The following is a 22,208-nucleotide window of genomic DNA, read 5'->3' as shown; positions in this document are numbered from 1 at the left end:
TGGAAATTTCTCAGTAAATCAATTCCTCACTTGATTTGTTAGTTTCTTCATTTGATTAGCTAATTTCCTTTGCATGTAAATATGAACAGAATAAAGTGAAGGGCTCATACAGCCCAGTCTTTGGGCAGTACTAAGAAAACAAGTATGGCAATACAGGTAGATTGCATGAAAAGCAAACATACCTGTAAACATATTAATGCATTTTATCCTTTACTGTCTGTCATTAATCAGATTTCTGGCACCCTTTTTGAATGGAAGAAAGTTAAACTCTTTTTTTTTTGTTCTGTTTTTTGTTTTTTTGAAGTTTCTTTTTTTAAATGTATATATATCATTTATTGTACTTTAGGTTCTGGGGTACATGTGCAGGTCAGGCAGGACTGTTGCATAGGTCCATACATGGCAGTGTGGTTTGCTGCCTCCATCCCCCGGTCACCTCTATCTGGCATTTCTCCCCATGTTATCCCTCCCCAACCTTTCTACCCAATGCTGTCCCTCCCCTGAGCCTCACAACAGACCACAGTGTGTGATGTTCTCCTCCCTGTGTCCATGTGTTCTCATCATTGTTCAACACCCACCTATGAGTGAGAAAATGCAGTGTTTGATTTTCTGTTCTTGTGTCAGTTTGCTGAGAATGATGGTTTTCAGATTCATCCATGTCCCTACAAAGGACACAAAAAATCATTTTTATGGCTGCATAGTATTCCATGGTGTATATGTGCCACATTTTCCTTGTCCAGTCTATCGTCAGTGGGCATTTGGGTTGGTTCCAGGTCTTTGCTATTATAAACAGTGCCGCAATGAACATACATGTGCATGTGTCTTTATAATAGAGTGATTTATAATCATTTGGATATATATCCAGTAATGGGATTGCTGGGCCAAATGGAATTTCTATCGCTAGGTCCTTGAGGAATTGCCACACTGTCTTCCACAATGGTTGAACTAATTTACATTCCCACCAACAGTGTAAAAGTGTCTATTTTTCCACATCCTCTCCAGCATCTGCTGTCTCCAGATTTTCTAATGATTGCTATACTAACTGGCATGAGATGATATCTCAATGTGGTTTTGATTTGCATTTCTCTAATGACCAGTGATAATGAGCATTTTTTCATATATTCGTTGGGCCTCGTATATGTCTTCTTTTGAAAAGTGTTCATGTCCTTCACCTACTTTTGAATGGGTTTGTTTGATTTTTTCTTGTAAATCTGTTTTAGTTCTTTGTAGATTCTGAATATTAGCCCTTTGTTAGATGGGTAGATTGCAAAAAAATTTTCCCATTCTGTTGGTTGCTGGTTCACTCTAATGATTGTTTCTTTTGCTGTGCAGAAGCTCTGGAGTTTAATTAGGCTCCCTTTGTCTATTTTGGCTTTTGTTGCCATTGCTTTTGGTGTTTTAGTCATGAAGTCCTTGCCTATGCCTATGTCCTGAATGGTTTTGCCTAGGCTTTCTTCTAGGGTTGTTATGGTGTTAGGTCTTATGTTTGTCTTTAATCCATCTGGAGTTAATTTTAGTGTAAGGTGTCAGGAAGGCGTCCAGTTTCTGCTTTCTGCACATGGTTAGCCAGTTTTCCCAAAACCATTTATTAAACAGGGAATCCTTTCCCCATTGCTTGTTTTTGTCAGGTTTGTCTAAGATCAGTTGGTTGTAGATGTGTTGTGTTGCCTCCGAGGACTCTGTTCTGTTCCATTGGTTGATATCTCTGTTTTGGTACCAGTACCATGCTGTTTTGATTACTGTAGCCTTATAGTATAGTTTGAAGTCAGGTAGCATGATACCTCCGGCTTTGTTCTTTTTCCTTAGGATTGTCTTGGCTATGCAACTCTCTTTTGGTTCCTTATGAAGTTTAAAGTGTTTTTTTTTCCAGTTCTGTGCAAAAGATCAGTGGTAGCTTCATGGGGATAGCATTGAATCTATAAATTACTTTGGGCAGTATGGCCATTTTCACAATATTGAATTCTTCCTAACCATGAGCATGGCATGTTTCTCCATCTGTTTGTGTCTTCTTTTATATCCTTGAGCAGTGGTTCACAGTTCTCCTTGAAGAGGTACTTTATATCCTTTGTTAGTTGTATTCCTAGGTATTTTATTCTCTTTTTAGCAATTATGAATGGCAGTTCATTCTTGATTTTGCTTTCTTTATGTCTGTTATTAGTATATAGGAATGATTGTGATTTTTGCACATTGATTTTGTATTCTGAAACTTTGCTGAAGTTGCTTATCAGTTTAAGGAGATTTTGGGCTGAGATGATGGGGTCTTCTAAATATACAATCATGTCATCTGCAAACAGAGACAATTTGACTCCCTCCTTTTCTAATTGAATATCCGTTATTTCTTTTTCTTGCCTGATTGCTCTGGCCAGAACTTCTAATACTGTATTGAATAGGAGTGGTGAGAGAGGGCATCCTTGTCTAGTGCCAGATTTCAAAGGGAATGCTTCCAGGTTTTGCCCATTCAGTATGATATTTGCAGTGGGTTTGTCATAAATAGCTTTTATTATTTTGAGATACATTCCATCAATACCTAGTTTATTGAGAGTTTTTTAGCATAAAGGGCTGTTGAATTTTGTTGAAGGCCTTCTCTGTGTCTATTGAGATAATCATGTTGCTTTTGTCTTTGGTTCTGCTTATGTGGTGGATTACATTTCCAGACTTGTGTATGTTGAAACAGCCTTGCATCACCGGGATGAAGCCTATTTGATTGTGATGGATAAGCTTTTTGATGTGCTGTTGCAATTGGTTTGCTAATATTTTATTGAAGATTTTTACATTTATGTTCATCATGGAAATTGGCCTGAAGTTTTCTTTTTTTCTTGAGTCTCTGCAGGGTTTTGGTATCAAGATGATATTGATCTCATAAAATGATTTCGGAAGGATTCCCTCTTTTTCTATTGTTTGGAATAGTTTCAGAAGGAGTGGTACCAGCTCCTCTTTGTATGTCTGGTAGAATTTGGCTGTGAACCCATCTGGACCTGGGCTTTTATTGGATGGTAGGCTTTTGATTGCTGCCTCAACTTCAGCCTTTGTTATTGGTCTATTCAGGGTTTCAACTTCTTCCTGGTTTAGTCTTGGGAGGGTACAAGTGTTCAGGAATTTATCTATTTCTTCCAGGTTGCAACAAGAAGAGCTAACAATCCTAAATATATACACACCCAATATGGGAACACCCAGATACATAAAGCAAGTTCTTAACAACCTACAAAGAGACTTAGACTCCCACACAATAATAGTGGGAGACTTTAACACTCACTGTCAATATTAGACAGATCAAGGGGACAGAAAATTAACATTGATATCCAGGACTTGAACTCAGATCTGAACGAAGCAAACCTGATAGACATATACAGAATTCTCCACCGCAAATCCACAGAATATACATTCTTCTCAGCACCACATCACACCTACTCTAATACTGATCAAATTGGAAGTAAATCACTCCTCAGCAAATGCAAAAGAACAGAAATCATAACAACCCGTCTCTCAGACCACAGTGCAATCAAATTAGAACTCAGGATTAAGAAACTAACTCAGAACTGCACAACTTCATGGAAACCGAACAACTGGCTCTTGAATGTTGACTGGATAAACAGTGAAATGAAGGCAGAAATAAAGATGTTCTTTGAAACCAACGAGAATGAAGACACAACATACCAGAATCTCTGGGACACATTTAAAGCAGTGTCTAGAGGATAATTTATAGCAAGAAATGCCCACATGAGAAGCAAGGAAAGATCTAAAATTGACACCCTATCATCAAAATTGAAAGAGCTAGAGGAGCATGGTCAAAAAACTCAAAAGCTAGCAGAAGACAAGAAATAACTAAGATCAGAGCAGAACTGAAGGAGATAGAGACACAAAAAAACCCTCAAACAATCAATAAATTCAGGAGCTGATTTTTTGAAAAGATCAATAAAATAGACAGACTGCTAGCCAGATTAATAAAAAAGAAAAGAGAGAAGAATCAAATAGATGCAATAAAAAAGATAGAGGGATATCACCACCGATTCCACAGAAATACAAACTACTATCAGAGACTACTACAAACAACTCTGTGTACATAAACCAGTAAACCTGCAAAATTAAACACTTGACAAATAGTGGTCCCACAAAGATGCTACCAACTGGTGAAGTCTTTCTGAAATAGTTAGCTCCTCCCATTTTCTGATAATTCTGTCTAAATGTGCTTTATATATATTGAGACTATTTGGTTAGAGGCATACAAATCCAAAATTGTTTTTTAAAAAATATTTAGTCAATTTCTTCCAATTATCAGAGCATAACGGCCTGTTTTATACTTAATTACTGCCTTAAAGTTTATTTTGTCTGATAATATCATCATCAATCTCTTTTATTATTACTTTATATATCGCTTCCAGCTTCTTATGTTTAAATGTCCTGTGTTACTAAGTTTCAGGCATGACTCTTTTAAGTAGCTTATGATTTGATTTAGTTTTTTAAAAAACTAAACTAAACAGCCACTGTCTTTTAAAGAAATTGAATTCATCTACATTTGATGCAGCTTCTGAGGTATTTAAATTTATTCTGCCTTTATGTTGTGTTTTCCGTGTATCAGTTTGTATTTCCCTTTTGTTTCCTTTTCTGACTTCTATTGGATTTAAACTTCAAAAAAATCAACTTCTAATCCTTTTCCTAGTTTGGAAGTTACACATTTCATATTTATTTTTATGAGTTTTTTCTTTAAAATTTTAACATGCACAGCTAACAAAATCTAAATTATTGTTGCCTCGTATTTTAGTTCCAACTTATTTTCAAAACCTTCGACATCAGTAATTATTGTTAAAGTGCATTGAATTTACCCATAGAAAAGAGGCCTCTTTGCTCAACATTGCACCCAACTTCTTCCTTCTGGGCGCAATTTCCTTTTTTTCTGAATTACGGCTTATACTAGTTCTTTCGGTTGAGGGTATATGGGTTGTAAACCCTTTCAGTATTTGTCTCAAAATATCTTCATTTTGACCTTGCTTTTGAATAATAAATTTGCAGGGCATAAAATCTGTAAATTTTCTGTTATTTTCTGTGAAGATTTGATTCTATTGTTTGTTTGTTTTTTTATTCTGTTTGTTGGTGATGAGAAATGTACTCTCAGCCATTCTTTTATAGATACTCTGACTTCTCGGGTTGTTTATAAAAATTTTCTCTTGATCCTTGCATGCTGAAGTTTTGCTACAATATGACTCAGTGTGGAGCTATTTATATTAAACTTGCTTGGGGCTTGTTATGTTTCTTTAACCTAAAGATCAAGCATGTAAAAATTTAGGAGAAAATCTTTACCATTTTCTGAAATACTGCTTGTCACCCATATTCTCTAGACCAGGGGTCAGTAACCATGACACATTGGCCAAACCATTTACTGCTTGTTTTGACAAATAAAATTTTACCGGAACCTAGCCACACACATTTATTCATATAATTTCTATGGCTGCTTTTGTGCTACAACTGCAGACTTGAATAGTTGTGACAGATTATATGGCCCATGAAGCCTAAAATATTTACTGCTTATTTCTTTACAGAAAAAGTTTGACAATCTCTGTTCTAGAATCTCATTCTGAAGCTTCTTAGGCATAAGTGGGCTTCATTCTATACTTTGTGTCTTTAATCTATCTCTAGTTCTCTTTTTTTATAATTTTATTTTTCTGTGCTACATTCTGGGTAATTTTCTCTGGAGCATGTTTTAGTTAATATATTCCTTTAAAATTGTGTGTAACCTAATATTTAATCCATCAATAGAATTATTTATTCAGTGACATTTTTCATTTCTGAAAACTTTTTGATGAAATTTTAAAATCTGGCCAGGCACGGTAGCTCATGCCTATAGTCCCAGCACTTTGGAAGGCCAAGGTGGGAGAATCACCTGTGGTTGGGAGTTCAAGACCAGCCTGACCAACATGGAGAAACTACCTCTACTAAAAATACAAAATTAGCCAGGCATGGTGGTTTATGCCTATAATCCTAGCTACTTGGGAGGCTGAGGCAGGAGAATTGCTTGAACCCCGAAAGTGGAGGTTGTGGTGAGCCAAGATGGTGCCATCACACTCCAGCATGGGCAACAAGAGCAAAATTCCATCTCAAAATAAATAAATAAATAAATAAATAAATAAATAAATAAATTTTAAAATCTGTTTGTTCTTTGTTCATTATGATATTTATTCTCCACCTCCATTGTCCATTTTGAATGTTTTTAAATGGATTCATCACCTTGAGTTTTTGTGGTTATTAACCTTCTGTTTGTATCTGCTGGCTCTTGTTACGGTGTTTCATTTCCTTTAGTGGTTTGTTATTTTTGTTTGTGAGCTCATCTTCAGTGAAGATTTGATTTTTCTTCCTGTAGTATTTTAGGGTGTCCCTAGGTTTTGGACATATCACAATAGAGAAGTTTTAATTTTGCTTTTTTCAGACACCTCAAGGCTTAATGACTCCTGCACCTGTGAGCAATGAAAATTTGCACTGCATGTTTGGTACATAGGCTTGGGATTTGGATTTTTTTTTTTAACTGTAGGCTTTTATTACTCTACCCACAATAGAGATAAGCATCTTGTGCCTTACCATTTACTTTTCTGAGCCTATAACAAGAGGTTTGAAGTTTGTTGGGACACTTTTTCATCAAGAGGGCAACTCTCCAGAATTCCAATTTTGGCTGGAATCTGATTTTCATGATTTTTACCTTGAGGAGCACAAGGACACATTTCCTGTTCTCTATTCTGATCCCTAGCTTGGGAAAGTGCTCCATCCAGGTTTGATTCCTGGATTCTCTCTTGTACCATGTCCACTTACAAGCATAGCACTCTGGCTTCTGTTCCTCATCATTTCCTTAAAAAACACAAACAAAGCCCTAACATATAGTAAAGTTGGCATTTGAGGTTGGAGTTCTATGAATTTTAATAAATACAAATTTGTGTAATTAGGATATGGAACATTTCCATCATGGCAAATTTCCTCATTATTTCTTGCAGCTAGAGATTTATTTTAAGGTCAGCATTGTACACTTTTTAGGTTGTAATTTGTGTGTTATTTCTATGTATGTGTTTCAGGAATGGGTGCTGGATAATTCAGTTTGCCATGTTTTCAGGACCACAAGTCAGCTATGCCCATTCTAACCAAAATGCTCATGGTAGTCATCAACAAATAATCCAATCATCTTGTGTGTTAGTCAGGGTTCTCTGGAGAAACAGACCTAGAAGATGTGTGAATACATACAGAGATTTGTTTTAAGAAATTGGGTCATACAATTACAGAGGCTGGCAAGTCCAAAATCTTCAAAGTAGGCTGTCAGGCTGGAGACCCAGGAAAGAGCTGTTGTTGCAGTTCTAAGTCTGAAGGACATCTATTTCAGAAGACTCTTTCCTCAGGGAGATTGGGTTTTTGTTCTATTCAGGTCTAGAATTGATTGAATGAGGCCCATCCACGTAAGGCAGGGCAATCTGCTTTACTCAAAGTTATCCAGTTTAAATATTAATATCATCCCCAAACACTCTAACATCCAGAATAATGTTTGATCACATATCTAGGTACCAAGGCCCACAAATAAAATTAAGCATCACAAGTCTATCCCTTGTCAAGTTGGCACCCATATGCATCTCCTTAAACCATACTTAATCATAAAGACAATAACAGGATCACATTTCTACCTAACATAATACAACTATCTCTTTTTTTTTTGAGATGGAGTCTCACTTTGTTGCCCAGGCTGGAGTGCACTGGTGCAATCTCGGCTTAATGCAGCCTCCACCACTTGGATTCAAGTGATTCTCCTGCCTCAGCCTCCCAAGTAACTGGGATTACAGGTGCCCGCCACCATGCCCAGCTAATTTTTTTCTGTATTTTCAGTAGAGATGGGGTTTCACCATGTTGACCAGGCTGGTCTTGAACTCCTGACCCCAGGTGATCCTCCTGCCTCAGCCTCCTAAAGTGCTGGGATTATAGGCGTGAGATACAACTATCTTATATAACTGAAAATGTACTAATCCTTTCCCCAGAAAAGCAGTCATGGTCCCTGGGTGATGCCTAGTCTTCCCCTTGATATCTCATAACTTAAATACTTTGTTAAATTAAGGTAGATACTATGGTATATATACTATGGTGATAAAGAGATAAGAGTAGGATGAAAACAGAGATGTTTGACACACACATACACATATAACAAAATAAGGAAGACATGCTCATCATAATTACAGTCCTTATTTCTGTAACGGGTCATGTGGTTGTACCTGGTATTTATAACTGCCTTCTTCCACTGCCTATTCCACATTCCCTTTATTCTCATCAAGCACCTTAGCTTGTTATAGTTCTTTACCTGAAGAAAGGGGGGTGGGGATGATATCCAAAACCTTCATTCCTGAAGAGTCTGGGCCATTCTTAGCCCAGCCCAGATTTGATTGTTACAGTTTTCCATTGACTTTAATCACAGGACATTGTAATACCAAGAGATGCCTTAAGGGAGCGCCTATATTCCAGATGTAGTCTTCATTACCTCCACTGTGGGATAGCAGTCTTATTTCTCCCTGGTAATCAGAATCAACCACCACAGCCAGTATAGCAACATTCTTCAGCACCTGTTGATTTAGAGGCATAAGGAGCCCAAAATGGCTGCATGCCAGAATCATTACTATGATCCTGGTTGAACTAAAACCTCTAGGCTAGCAGAGCATAAGGTCACAGGGACAGAAAACATTTTGCTAGTGAGTTACTAGGAGTAATAGTGATGCCACTCCATTACCATCCCTTAATTCCTGAACCCACTAATCTTGGCTGTGAGTACTGCATATCCAAGAGTGCTTATATTGGATACTGATTCCAATTATATACAGCCTTACAGAGAACCTTGCCTCAGCTCAGCAAGATATTGCTACCTACATGGCATGAAACTCTGTATCAGAGTCTTCAAAAGGCCATTCCACTGTTCCATCAGACCCACTTCTTCAGAATGTTGGGGAACATGGTAAGACCAGTGAATTTCACAAGCATGGGCCCATTGCCACACTTTATTTGCTGTGAAGTAATTTCCTTGATCAAAAGCAATGCTGTGTGGAATACCATGATGGTGGATAAGGCATTCTCTAAGCTCACAGATGGTAGTTTTGGCAGAAGCATTACTTGTAGGGAAAGCAAATCTGTGTCCAGAGTGGTGTCTTTTTATTTTTCCTAGCACATAATGTTCTGGGTCGACCCTTCTTTCTAAAACAGTATATAAACATAAACACAGCTGATTGACTTGTTGCAGGTACCATTAAAAAAAAAAAACAAAAAAAAACCAAAAACTGGCAGCATGGAAAGGCCATGAAAGAATTAACAGTATTTAAAAACCAGAACAAATTTAATATCCCTTTATCTAAATTTGCTGCATCCACAGAAGTATGGAAACATTCATATTCCAGAAATCAACCTGAGTTATAGAAATTAAAACCCCTTCAAATATATCCTCAATCTTCCCTGGTACTAAGCACAGTCATCTTCTAGAAAGAAACACCAGTGACCCATATTTTAAACTAAAGCACACACTGCTTTTAGTAAAAAAGCAAAGTCATTTAAAGCAGCTAATTAAAACACCATTTAAGCAATTGCAATGGGTTACAGGATCATAAAATCGTTAGCAAAGTAGAAGCTTGTCACTGAAGCTTCCACATGATCTTATAAACTAGCAGTAGACTGGTCAGGCTTCATAGACGTCAGCTAAGTGAAGGCACCAAACTCCATTAAGTCCTCAAATTTCAGTGTCCCGTTTTTTCTGAGCATCACTAGAGCAAGAAAAGAAAAAGCAATGGTAAGAGAATTATACCATAACCTATGATAGGATTAGTTTGAAATTTTAGCCACAAAAGCTTAGTGTTGATTTTCTTAATATATATAAGCCATCTGGGTCAAGTACTTACTGAATACTTATATATGCTTGTGCCTTGCTGCCATTCTGGGGAAGGATAAAGAGGTATTCAATACTATGAGATACTTCAGCGTAACCGAAGAGAAAAAGACTTGGACAATTAAAGCTCAGAGCAGTGAGTGCTACAGAGGACTAATTAGATGTGACAGTTAGGGACTGTGGCAGATCTTGGGGAACTTTGAGATGCTGACCAATAGCACCCCACCCTTAGCAGCTATTCACAGAAAAGATGAATTCACGACCACAAATAAATTATGTATTGTTTTGTTCTAATTTGGATAAAACATTTTTATAACTTAAACTACCCAGTCATCTGTGTTGCCTGGAACAAGAACTTCCTAGGAGGCCTAGTGATTCTGCCCTGCTTCAATTATAAATTCCATGCCACATGGAGTTCTTATTCTTACACCTGTAAGGCCTGGCCCAGACACTCCCAGACAGGTGGTGAATAGTGTGAAGGGACAGGCTAACAGCCTCTGCCCTGGGAGCAGCACCTCTCTTGGTGCACCCTTCTTGCCAGTGCTATTCTCCCCAACTTTGAACTTCTGAAGTCTCTATGCCTAGGCGTTCTAGCTGTACCCGATCCTTTCGCGTTGCCTGTTCTCTGGATGGTACTTGCCTGACTGCTGGCGTTGGCCCTCTGTTTCCAGTTCCATCTACTTCCCTTCATGTCCTTCATGGCTTCTCTGACCTGTCATGGAACAGATTGCTCATGTTGGTAGAACTTTGAATCCTAAATAGCCATTCTGAAACCTGAATTCATTCTACTCTGTGTGATTTCACTCTTTGGATCTGGAAGAGGAAGAAAAGCCTCGAAGTGATGGTCCTCAGAGGTACCTTGTTGGTGTTCTTCTCCACTTATGCTTTTAATGTGGCTGTGCCTCAGGCTCCTGGCTGCAGGCCACTCTTCTTACCCCAACTCTCTCTCCCTGGATGATCTCATTCCCTTATGCCTTTAACCTTCATCTTTTCTCTGATGAATCCCCAGTCCCTCCTCCAGGTTTTAGAGTATCTGAGCTGGCCAGGACCTAAGCTGCAAGCCACAGAGGCTAACTCAAGCACTAAAGTAAATTATCAAAGAGATACAGTGTAGCTCCCAGAGTTGTTAGAAAAACTAAAGAACAAGATATAGAAAATAGGCTGGAAGAAAGGAAGGCAAAGCTAAATCACAGCATTTGTCCAGGAAGGTCCCTGCTGTCCCAGACATTGGATGCTGCAGTGTTGCTTTTTGGGAAATAGGTGTTGTTGCCACCTCCAGAATGAATTTTCCACTGAACTTGCTTCTTTGAGCAACTTGCTCCTAATTCAGACTCTCAGATGGGTGCACCTGATTGGCCAAACCAAGATCATGTGTACATATCCTAGCTGCAAGGGAGCCAGGAAAACAAAAATCTGGCCTTTTAAGATTTTATATTGGAATATGGTCTGTCCCTCCTCAGGATTCATTCGGTGAGTAATTTCCCACCTATCCAAAGCTGATGACATTGGGAAATAGAAATAAATGAGGGAAAAGAGGAAAGCAAAGAATAGAAAAGAAAGGAAAAAAATAAAAGTTCACCACAGAGACATATTTTCAATTCCCACTGTACAGCTTTACTAAATCTCCTACAAACAACTCCAACTGTGTGTCCAAAAGTGAACTCTCTATCGTTTACCCCCAGTGTACTCCTCCTCCTCTCTTTTCTTCCTTGGTATCTGATTGTTTCCTCATTCATCCAGTCACTCAAGCCCCTAAACTCAGTTATTCTCTCTCCTTTCTAATGCCTCTGGTCATTAAATGCTTTGGATTACATCTACTTTATGTTTCTAAAATACATCTCTTTTTCTGAAAGGCCACTTCCGTTCCTTCAGGTCCAACACTCATCAGTTTTTGTCTAGATGAGCACAGGAGCTCCCTAATGATTCTCCCAGCCTCTAACAGTGCTCCATGACACTTGTCACAGTTGCCACTGCATTTGTTATGGGATTATTTGGTTGTCTGCTCCCCCTCATCCTCTTGTTCTACTTGATTCTGCCCTCTTACTGCTTTCTCTTCAGTTATCTAACAGTAGAACAGTGAGAGAACCATCTCTAAGTAGATGGAATTAAGCTGTTTTATTACAATTGCAAATGACTGCCTTCTGCCTTTTCTCACCCTGAGATCAGGAATGCTACGGATTCACAATGTTCCCAGTAAATCTGACTCCTAGAAACAAAGACAGGAAACAAATGAGAGGCTAAGTACATGAAATTTCTTCTCAGGTCATCCTGAGTTCACTAGACCTTGAATGCAGCATGGTGCTTATTCTCATTGTTGAGTTAGGAGTGTGGTGACCAGTCTTCTAGATGGTGCCCAGTGGGCCACATGTCTTAGTATGTATGAATTCTTTTCTCTTCTCTCCCACATTGAACATGAACTGGACCTGTGACTCACTTTAACAATCAGAACTTAGCAGAATCTAGTGCTGGTCCTGGAACTAAGTCTTAAGAAGACCTGAAAGCTTCCACATCTGTGCTTTTTGAAATTCTGAGCTTCTGTGTTAGAAGAGTGGCTACCCTTCTGGAGATACCACATGGAGAGACCTCATGAAGAAGCCATATGGAAAGGGAGAGGTCTTATCCATCTGTCTCCACCAAGGCCCCAGGTATATGAAAGAGCCAACTTGGACAGTCTGGTCATGTTGAGCCACCGGATGCCCACAGTCTCAGTTGACATCATGTGGAGCAGAAGAACTGCCCAGATGAGCCCAGTCAATCCAGTGAATCATGAGAATAAGAAAATGGTTTTTGTTTAAAGCTGTTGTTTTGAAGTGGTTCCTTATGTGGCAGTAGATATCTGAAACAGGGGCATTGATTATGTGTGTGGTCTTCTTTAATTATTCATTTAACTGAACTCCACTTCTAGGCATTTAGTATGTTCTTCAGTGGGTTGATAATAGCTATTGAATGCAAAATCCCTTTAGTTCACAATCAGCACAAGTCTCTGATTTTTTAAAAAGTGAACTCATTTGATGGGCCTTATCAATATTTGAAGCACAGAAAAGCACACACATAACAAAACCAGAGCTTCAGGCTATAAATAGAATTGACTAGATTCTACTTGCTCTTTTCTCCTTCAGCCTCAGCATGGTACCATTACTGTGGTCCATGAGAGAGTTATTTAGGGCCCTGAAATGGATTGATCTGAAATTCTCTTGGCAAGGAGTAAGGACAGTAGTAGCTAGAAGAACGGAGAAGTTTTAATTCAGAGAAATTTTACTAAGTAAGAGGGAAAATGAAAGAAGACCACCAAATTGAATAATGTCCATTGGGTTTAAAGATGCTAATTTGACCCACTGGCAGCAGAGAATGAACCTTATCTTATGTTGACATTCCCCCTTACATAAAATAGAGTTGTCACTGGGAAGCAGCTGTCTGGCCAGGAACTGTGTCTCCCAGCACTCTCTGTATCTAGGTGTGGCCATATGACTAGTACTTATCAATGGAATGTCAGTGGGAGTGACATGTGTCACTCTGAGCCATGGCTTTTCAGAAGTCATACTTCATTTTCCATGTTCCGTTTTCCATTATGCTGGCTGGATATAAGTGACGTCAAGGCTCTAGGGGATGGCGGAGCTCCCAGATGGAAGAAAGCTGGATGTCTGAGTCATGGCAAGGAGAGCCATTCACCAACTAGGAACCCACTAGAAATATTACACGGGAGAAATAAACTTTTGTTGTGTTTGAGCATTTCAAAACTTGAGATTTATTTATTATAGCAGCTAGTAATTCCCCGATGAATATAGTTGTCCACTTTGAAAATTCACATAATTTTTTCGTAGATGAGATCATTACTAGTTCTGAAATGGGGGTTAAGTTCATTCATTTTCATTAGCATCTGTTCTTACATCTATAAAATGGGGCTAATGCTCTGTATCTCCAAGAATTGTTCTCATACCAAGTGAGATAGTATCTCATTTACTGAATGTTACCATAAACCAGGCCCTATGCAAGGCACTTTACATACCTTATCTCATTGAATCGTCCCAATAACCCTATGAAGTAACTTTAGTTAGCCTCCATATTTCACGTGTGAGAAAACAGAAGTTAAAGAGGTTAAGGACTTGTCCCATGTTACACAACTAGTCACAGCAAAGCTAGTATTTGAACACAGGCAGCCTGGCTGCAGAGGCCACATGCCCAGCACCAGGCCTATCTGACTAGGACAATATAAAGTACCTGGCATGTAGCCTGATGCATAATAAATGATCAATAAACATGAATTTTATTTCCCCTCCCCTTTGAAGAAAGGGACAATACAAAACCTAAGTATAAACATATACATTTTTAGTTAAGTGCACAAAAATACACACATACACAAATTTACACAACCTTCCCTCTATTCACGTTTATATTGAGTTTAGTATGTCTAAACTAGAAGTAAAACTAGAATTTCCTGGAGTTCATGGCCAGCACTGCTGCACAATATACATAGGTCATCTCAACTAAGAAGGTTGTTATTTTGTGCTCACAGCGCAGCTGCGGCTACATGCTCCAAAGGAGCAGCATGAACACTGAAGAAATGAATCCCAACATGACTAATGCATTTTAAAGTTGCTTGTGAAACATTCATGTTATCGACCTGCTGGAGGAAAATTGACAGAAAACCTAGCTCAGGATGGACATTATTGCAGGAAGTGCAGGAATGCTGAGTCCCTGAAGTCTTTCTCATTTCATTTAATATACCACATATTTCTTGAAGCAAACTAGTTTAAACACCTAGTCTGAAGTATATCTTAGAAGTAAACTGAACTTGGTACGTTTCGTCATACAGCTCTTTATACCTGAAGTACTTTTTAAAAAATTATAAAACCATAATGGGAATGCTAGTGCTTTCTCTAAAGCCCTGTCAACTATTATTAGATTGTCTGTAGAGCCAAGCTCAGAGTGCTTTTTCAAAAAAGATGCAGCAATTTTCTCCATTCGAATTGCCATACCAAGAGTAATCTGTCTTCTGGGCTTTGGAGCTGCTGAACCACTTTATTCTGTTGCTTGAAGTTTCATCAAGGCAATATGCTTAATCAATGTTTGCTGATGTTTATGCTCTAATGCTTACTGACAGCAGGTGCAAAAAGAAAAAAAAAGTGAAGTGAATCCCCATCTGCATAAAAACCTTCCTTAAATTCACCAGCGTGCTGTTTTGCTGTAATTTTAGTAGACAGGTGATTTTTCATGGCACCTTCATGAGTTGCTTTCTCCCTTCTTGCTGGCTCCACTTCTCCACCTGCTGTTCCCAGAAGCTGTGGTCTCATTTACCCCACATGTGTTAGCTCCTTTCAGGCTATCTACTTGGCTCATTGATCAACTCTCCTTAGTGCTTGATTTTCATATTCTGGTCCATGAAACAGACTCTATCCCTGAGTAACTTAGACTGTTGCTAACTTATGTTATGGACCAGAACATGAACTTCTCCCCAATTTCAGACCTGGTAACTTATTGACTCTCTAAGTGATGAGTTTGGCATCCCATAGCCATGCCAAATGTGGCTGTGGGGTACCTCATACCTGAGGTCAGGCATACCTCAGAAATACACACGTTTGGCTATGGATCACCACAGTAAAGTGACTATCATAATAAAGTGAGTCAAGTGAATTGTTTTGTTTCCCAGTGCATATAAAAATTATGTTTACATTATATTGTACTTCATTAAGTGTACAATAGCACTGTATCTCTCTATATGTTTATAACAACTTAAAATATTTTATTGATTAAAAAATGCTAACAATCTGAGCCTTCAGGGAATCATAACCCTTTTGCTAGTGAAGGGTCTTGTCTCCATGTTGATGGCTGCTGACTGATTAGGGTGGTGGTTGCTGAAGACTGGCATAGCTGTGCCAATTTCTCAAAATAAGACAACAATGAAGTTTGCCACACCAGTTGGCTCTTCCTTTCATGAAACATTTCTCTATGGTATGTGATGCTGTTTGATAACATTTTACCCACAGTAGAATTTTTTTCAAAACTGGAGTCAATCCCTTCAAACTCTGCCACTGCTTTTTCAACTGGATGATATTTGACCTCCTCTCATGAATCATGCATGTTCTTAATGACATCGAGAATTGTGAATCCTTTCCAAAAGGTTTCAATGCACTTTGCCAAGATTCATCAGTGGGATCATGAACTATGGCAGCTATACCTTACAAAATGTATTTCTTAAGTAGTAAGACTTGAAAGTTGAAATTTCCCCTTTCAACTGGGCTACAGAATGGTTGCTATGTTGGAAGGCTTGAAAAAAACATTAGTCACCTTGTACATCTCTCCATTAGGGCTCTTGGGTGACCAGGTGCATTGTCAATCAGAAGTAAAATTTTGTAAGAAATCTTTTTTTCTGAGCACTAGGCTCAACATGGGCTTAAAATAATCAGTAAACCATGCTGTAAACAGATGTGCTGTCATCCAGGCTTTGTTGTTCCATTTATAGGGTACAGGGAGAGTAGATTCAGCATAATTCTTAAAGGTCCTAGGATTTCAGAATGGTAAGTTGGCTTCAACTTAATGTCACCAGCTGCATTAGCTCCTAACAGGAGAGGAAGTCTGTCCTTTGAAGCCAAGCATTGACTTCTCTCTAGCTATGAAAGTTTTAAATGGTATCTTCTTCCAATAAAAGGTTATTTCACTTACACTGAAAATGTGTTTAGTGGTAGCCAGCCTTATCAATGATCTCAGGTACATCTTCCGGATAACTTGCTGCATCTTCTATACCAGCCCTGGTTGGTTTACTTTATACTTTTATGCTGTGGAGACAGTTCCTTAAACCTCGTGAACTAAGCTCTGCTAGCTTCCAACTTTCCTTTTGTAGTTTCCTCACCTCTCTCAGCCTTCATTGAACTGAAAAGTGTTAGGGCCTTGCTTGGGTTAGGCTTTGGCTTAATGAAACCTTGTGGCTGGTTTGATCTTGTTTCCAGAGTACTCAAACTTTCTCCATCTCAGCAATAAGCCTGTTTCACTTTCTTATATTTCATGTGTTCACTGGAGTGGCACTTTCAACTTCCTTCGTGAACTTTTTCTTTGCATTCACAACTTGGCTAACTGGCACAAGAGGCCTAGTTTTTGGCCTATCCTGGCTTGCCACATGCCTTCCTCATTAAGCCTTATTGTTTCTAGCTTTTGATTTAAAGTGAGAGACATAAGACTCTTCCTTTCACTTGAACACTTAGAGGCCATTGTAGGGTTATTAACTGGCCTGATTTCAATACTATATCTCAGGGAATAGGGAGGCCTGAAAAAATCGGGAGAGATGGGGAAGCGCACACAGCATTTATCGGCTAAGTTAGTTCACTATCTTTGGTGCTTGGCTCAAGACACTCCAGAAATATTACGACAGTGAAATCAAAGGTCCCTGATCATAGATCACTGAAACACATATAACAGCTATAAAAAATGTGAAATATTCCAAGAATTACCAAAATGTGACACAGACGTGAAGTGAGCACGTGCTGTTGGAAAAATGGTGCCAACAGACTTGCTAGATGCAAGGTTGCCACAAACCTTCAATTTGTTAAAAAAAAAAAAAAAAAGCAATATCTGCAAAGCATGATAAAATGAAGCACAATAAAACAAGGTATGCCTGTACCTTTTCAGAGACCTCAGAATAGCTTCACTGACCCAGTCTATTTCCAGTGGCATACGATGGAAGGGAATTTAACTTAGGGAAGTCCATTAACCTTAACGATAGTCACTTAGCTAATCACCCTTCGATGTACATCTAACTATAGCCTCGTCCTCATTATTATTTTTTCTTTACTGAAGCAAGGGAGATAAGTGGCTCACCTTTCTGCTCCCCATTAGGGAAGGATAGTTGATAAACTGAAGACAGTATACAATGCTCTAGGCAGGCATTTTTTTCACGTTGGTTTCTTTATTTCAGTTGACCTTAGATTCTTTTAGGCTAAGGTGACAATTTATTATCCGTTTCTGTTAAAGGAGGAAAAAGGAGAAGAGCTTGGCCTCATAGAAAAACTCCTGTTGACTCTCTAAGTTATTTTAGTGTTTCCATGTCTACTGTCCTGCCAATATGCAGGGTTGCCCTGAAGATCGTGTAAACTTGAATGTCGATTTTAAAAGTTAGAGTAGTATTCAAAGTTAAGGCATTACTTTATCATGTAGCACTCTTAAAATTTTGGTAGCACCATGCATTGACAGCAGAATCTCAGGGAGCTACAATTAAGGCAGCAAAATAGAACCGCACCATTAAATAACTGTTTAGTTTGCTCTTTCTTGAGGTGGGAAAAATACACCAACTGCCTTAAACAGAAGCACTCCATAGACTCCCTGAGGACATGATACACATTTTAAAACAACTGAGCTGTGAGTACACCACTGCCTTTTTACCAGTGTGGCTTCTCCCTCTACCACACATGATTTCTAAAACACTATAGGAAGATCTTGCTAAATCAGCTTTCAAAGTAATTTATAAAAGAGAAAAAGAGATGGGAGTGGAAACCAAGTCCTTCAGGGGGTTCAAAGGCTAGGCACAGAACGGCAAGGAAGAGAGAATTAAACAAAGCCATGCGAGAGAAATCTCAAAACAAGATGCGTCAGAACCAATAGAAATTCAGGATCAATTGTGTCAGCAGATGAAAGACAAGACCCAGCAAAGCAAAGAGTATTAACTATCACCAGGGGAGACCCATCCTACTTACCAGAGTGAAACAGACACTTTGTTTCTCATAGGTGATAAGGCTGGCTTTTGAGTAAAGATCAACCAAACTGAGCAAAGCAGTTACATTTTCCCAGAAGACTGTGGTTAGGAACTGAGGAAAAGGTAAATAAATCTGCTTTATGAAAAGCATTCTAGACAGCTTAGTTATCAGAAATTTTAGAGGCAAGAGTTCAGCCTCCCTGTTAGAGGAGCTATTGTACCTAAACAGGGTCTACATCCCCTTGGCAGGTATTTTGTAGGAAGATTTCCTCTGACTGTGCTTTAGTGAGTGACCCTTGCTATTCATCTGGCAGGTAAGCAAAAAACCTGTTCCTCAATTTTAATTTAGCAGACTTAAATAAATGTATTGTTGGCTAAGAATCAGGAGCATGGTGTGATGGTATAACAGTCAAGGTAGAAAGACTTGGCAGGAACTACTGCGCAGATTCGTCTAGACTCTATTTAGAGACCTGCAGGAGGATGGAGAGCTATAGGCTGCCAGTACTCTGTCTAGCTACCAGGAGTCTCTATCTATCCCAGTGCTGGAATACTTAAAACAATGCTTGAAATGCACCATACTGTTCATGCAGTGCCAGTGATATGCATACCTGGAAAAGCAAAAAGGTAACCAAGTATAACTGTGAAATTGAAGTCTTCTGAATGTCTATGTTTTTCGTTAAGATAAGAAAGAGTGCTCTCTTACCAGGATATGATAAGGACCCCGATTCCTGATGGTCCATAGTCAATAGTAAAATAATTCTCAATTCTAAGGAGCAGATGGTGTAAACAGAGATAAAGTATCATGAACAGCAAGTGTGATTAAGGAAATGATTCAAAATGCAACGGAACTGTCATATGGTGGTTATCAATGTTGATATTCACTATATAGCAGTTCCGTTGCCTTTTCTAATAGATTAGATAGACAAATGGGACAGCTTGGCTATTAACTGAATATTTGTATGGGCTGGGAAATTATTGTTATTGTGAAGTAAATTATCATTGCCATGGGGTATATAAGAAAACAGAACCACAGAGGAATAAGTTCAGCCGATTTGTTCTGAGGAATGGGTAGGTGTGTCTTGAATGATAACCCAGCTTTGGATTTGTTGATTACCGCATTGTAACATAGTGCCTACCTCCATGTCAGGAATGTGTTATACAGACAGGGTCCCGTAAACTCCTAAATAGGTCAATTTGGGAATTTATCTCTATGAGATTCCAGACAGCTTGTCCTCCCTGATCCCCTCACCAAATCTCTCAGTTGATAGAGTTTAGGCAGAGGATGGGTGAGAAATCTTAAGATTTCTGATTAAACTTGGCATTCACCTTAATTTCTTTGGCTTGAATTATTACTTGGAACAATTTCTTTGACATTTTTATATTCTACTGAAAGCAAAGCATCTCGCATACTCTTTACCTATTGAATGAAGATGCCAAAGAAATTAAATGATAATTTACTTACCCTCCAAGTGAGTTTAAATCTCCCATTTGGATTGTATATGCATCCACTGCTTCTTGAAGTGCTCTACATTTTTGCTTTGTATTCTAGACTATCTTACTATCTGTGGACAGGTTGAGTGAGCCTGAGCCTCTAGACTGTGAACTTCGTAAGTGCTTCTCAGTGGCTGCTGTGGGACAAACCAGCTAAAGCAGGCTGGAGTTGGACACTTCCCTTCCCCTAGGTTAACTTCTGATAAGACCCCAGAAGGTTGGAGTCTGGTTAGAGTTTCTCCGGAGAGCAGGCCTTGTTAAGAACTAAGGGTTTCTGGCATATTTCCGAAGCATTCCTTTTCTCCTCCCATCACCAGAAGCATGAGGGGGATTTTCCTTTGATACTTACTATGAGAAAGTGTCAAGAACTGGGAGATAAAACTCGCAAAAGTATGAGAACTTCTCTCTGACTGGGTCCTTCTGGAATTGTTTTGAACTCTCAGACTTGTCCACATATATAGCCTTCAGCAATTTGACCATTACAGCTCAGGATTTCCTACCCCAGTCCTGGTTTCTGAGGCAGTTGCCACCGTGTCTTTGCTCTGGTAAGTCTTGAGTACACATGCACATTTAAAATAATTTTTTATTTCTGGTGAATGGAGTGTCTTATCTTTATAAAAGATCCCTCTTTTTCCTGATGTAGTCACAGTATTTTTATTTTGATTAGTGTTTGGATGTTATATTTTTTCCATATTTTTGCTTTCAATCTTTCTATATCCTGATATTCTTGATGTCATCTCTTATAATCATATATTTCTTTATGTAAATTCTAGCTGCTGACCTTTGTCTTTTAATGGAAATATTTGGTTCATTTAATGTAATTGTTGCTCTATTAGGAATTAAATCTACCATTTTATTATATTCTTATTTCCATCTTTCTTGCCATCTTTTAGATTGATTAGAGTAGGTTTTATTATTCCATTTCTCACCCTGCCCTGGACTTGGTGGCTGTTCTGATAATCTATTGCTATGTAACAAACCACCCCAAAAACTTAATGACTTATAGCAATCATTTTAGTTAGGTCATAATTTTGTAAATCGGGAACTCAAAAAAGGATTTGGTTAGGCACCTGATTTCTGCTACACGTGGCATGGCTGTGGAATGAATGTCTAAGATGGCTTCTTTACTCATGTATCTGGGCCATGGGCTCTGTGGCCAATCTTTCACTCCCTACCTTCCACTCCCTCCACATTGTGTCTCACCTTGTAGAGTCTCCCCATGTGGCTTGTTCTTCTCACTGCACAGTTATTCAAAATATAGTCATCCCTTGGTAGCTATTGAGGATTGTTTCTAGGACCTTCTGCAGATAACAAAATCCAAGGATGCCTAAGAACCTTTTATAAGATGACATAGTAGTAGATGCATATACCCTAAGCACATCCTACCATAAGCTTTAAATGATCTCTAGATTATTTATAATACCTAATACAATGTAAATGCTATGTAAATAGTTGTTACACTATATTGGGAATAATGAACAAAAAAGTTTGTACAGGTGCAATAATTTAGATTTTTAAAAATATTTCTTATTTTCAGTTTGTTGAATCCATGGATGTGGAACCCACAGATACAGAGGGCTGACTGAAGTCACATTTACATACAGGCTGGCTTCCATGAGGCAGACATAGAAGCTGTCAGACCAATGTATGGCTTTCTTGGAATTGACACAGCATCACTTTTGTCATACTCTATTAGTCAAATAAGTGACAGAGTGAACTCAAATTCAGAAGAGTAGAGAAATAGAGACCATCTCTTTTTAGGAGAGAGGCAAAATCATATTTCCAAAAAACGTGGGAAGATAGATATTGCTGTGGCCATACATCAGCCACTGATTATACATATACAAAATTATGCATTTTAAAACTGTTTTTGTTTCATTTTGTTTTGCTGCTTGCCTAAAGGTGGAAACATGTATACTGACCTATTACAGTTTACTATACATTAATACTTTTACCTCTTACTGGCCAATGAAAAGGTCTTAGAACCTTTAAATCTATCCATTCTTACATTTATGCCATTGTTTTTATGTATTTTAATTCTGCATTTAAGGATAATCACACCAGAAGTTATTACCGCTGTTTTATACATCAATATTCATTTAGATTTTTCCACATATTTGCCCTTTGGTTGCTTTTCATTCTTTCCTATATCTTTGAGCTTCC

General features: G+C 38.5%; 1 long non-coding RNA gene across 1 annotated transcript; it reads right to left on the bottom strand.

Moving 5' to 3' along the window:
* Positions 1-9,312: 9,312 nt before the first annotated feature.
* Positions 9,313-13,304, bottom strand: LOC141583481 (uncharacterized). The gene is made up of 3 exons (XR_012516109.1): positions 13,257-13,304; positions 10,515-10,687; positions 9,313-9,752 (listed from the first exon to the last, which is right to left on the bottom strand). It is a non-coding gene; the product is annotated as an uncharacterized LOC141583481 (long non-coding RNA).
* Positions 13,305-22,208: the final 8,904 nt, after the last annotated feature.

Source organism: Saimiri boliviensis, chromosome 1 (assembly GCF_048565385.1).
Source record: "Saimiri boliviensis isolate mSaiBol1 chromosome 1, mSaiBol1.pri, whole genome shotgun sequence".
Classification (NCBI taxonomy): domain Eukaryota; kingdom Metazoa; phylum Chordata; class Mammalia; order Primates; family Cebidae; genus Saimiri; species Saimiri boliviensis.
This window is presented reverse-complemented; position numbering and strand designations above follow the sequence as displayed.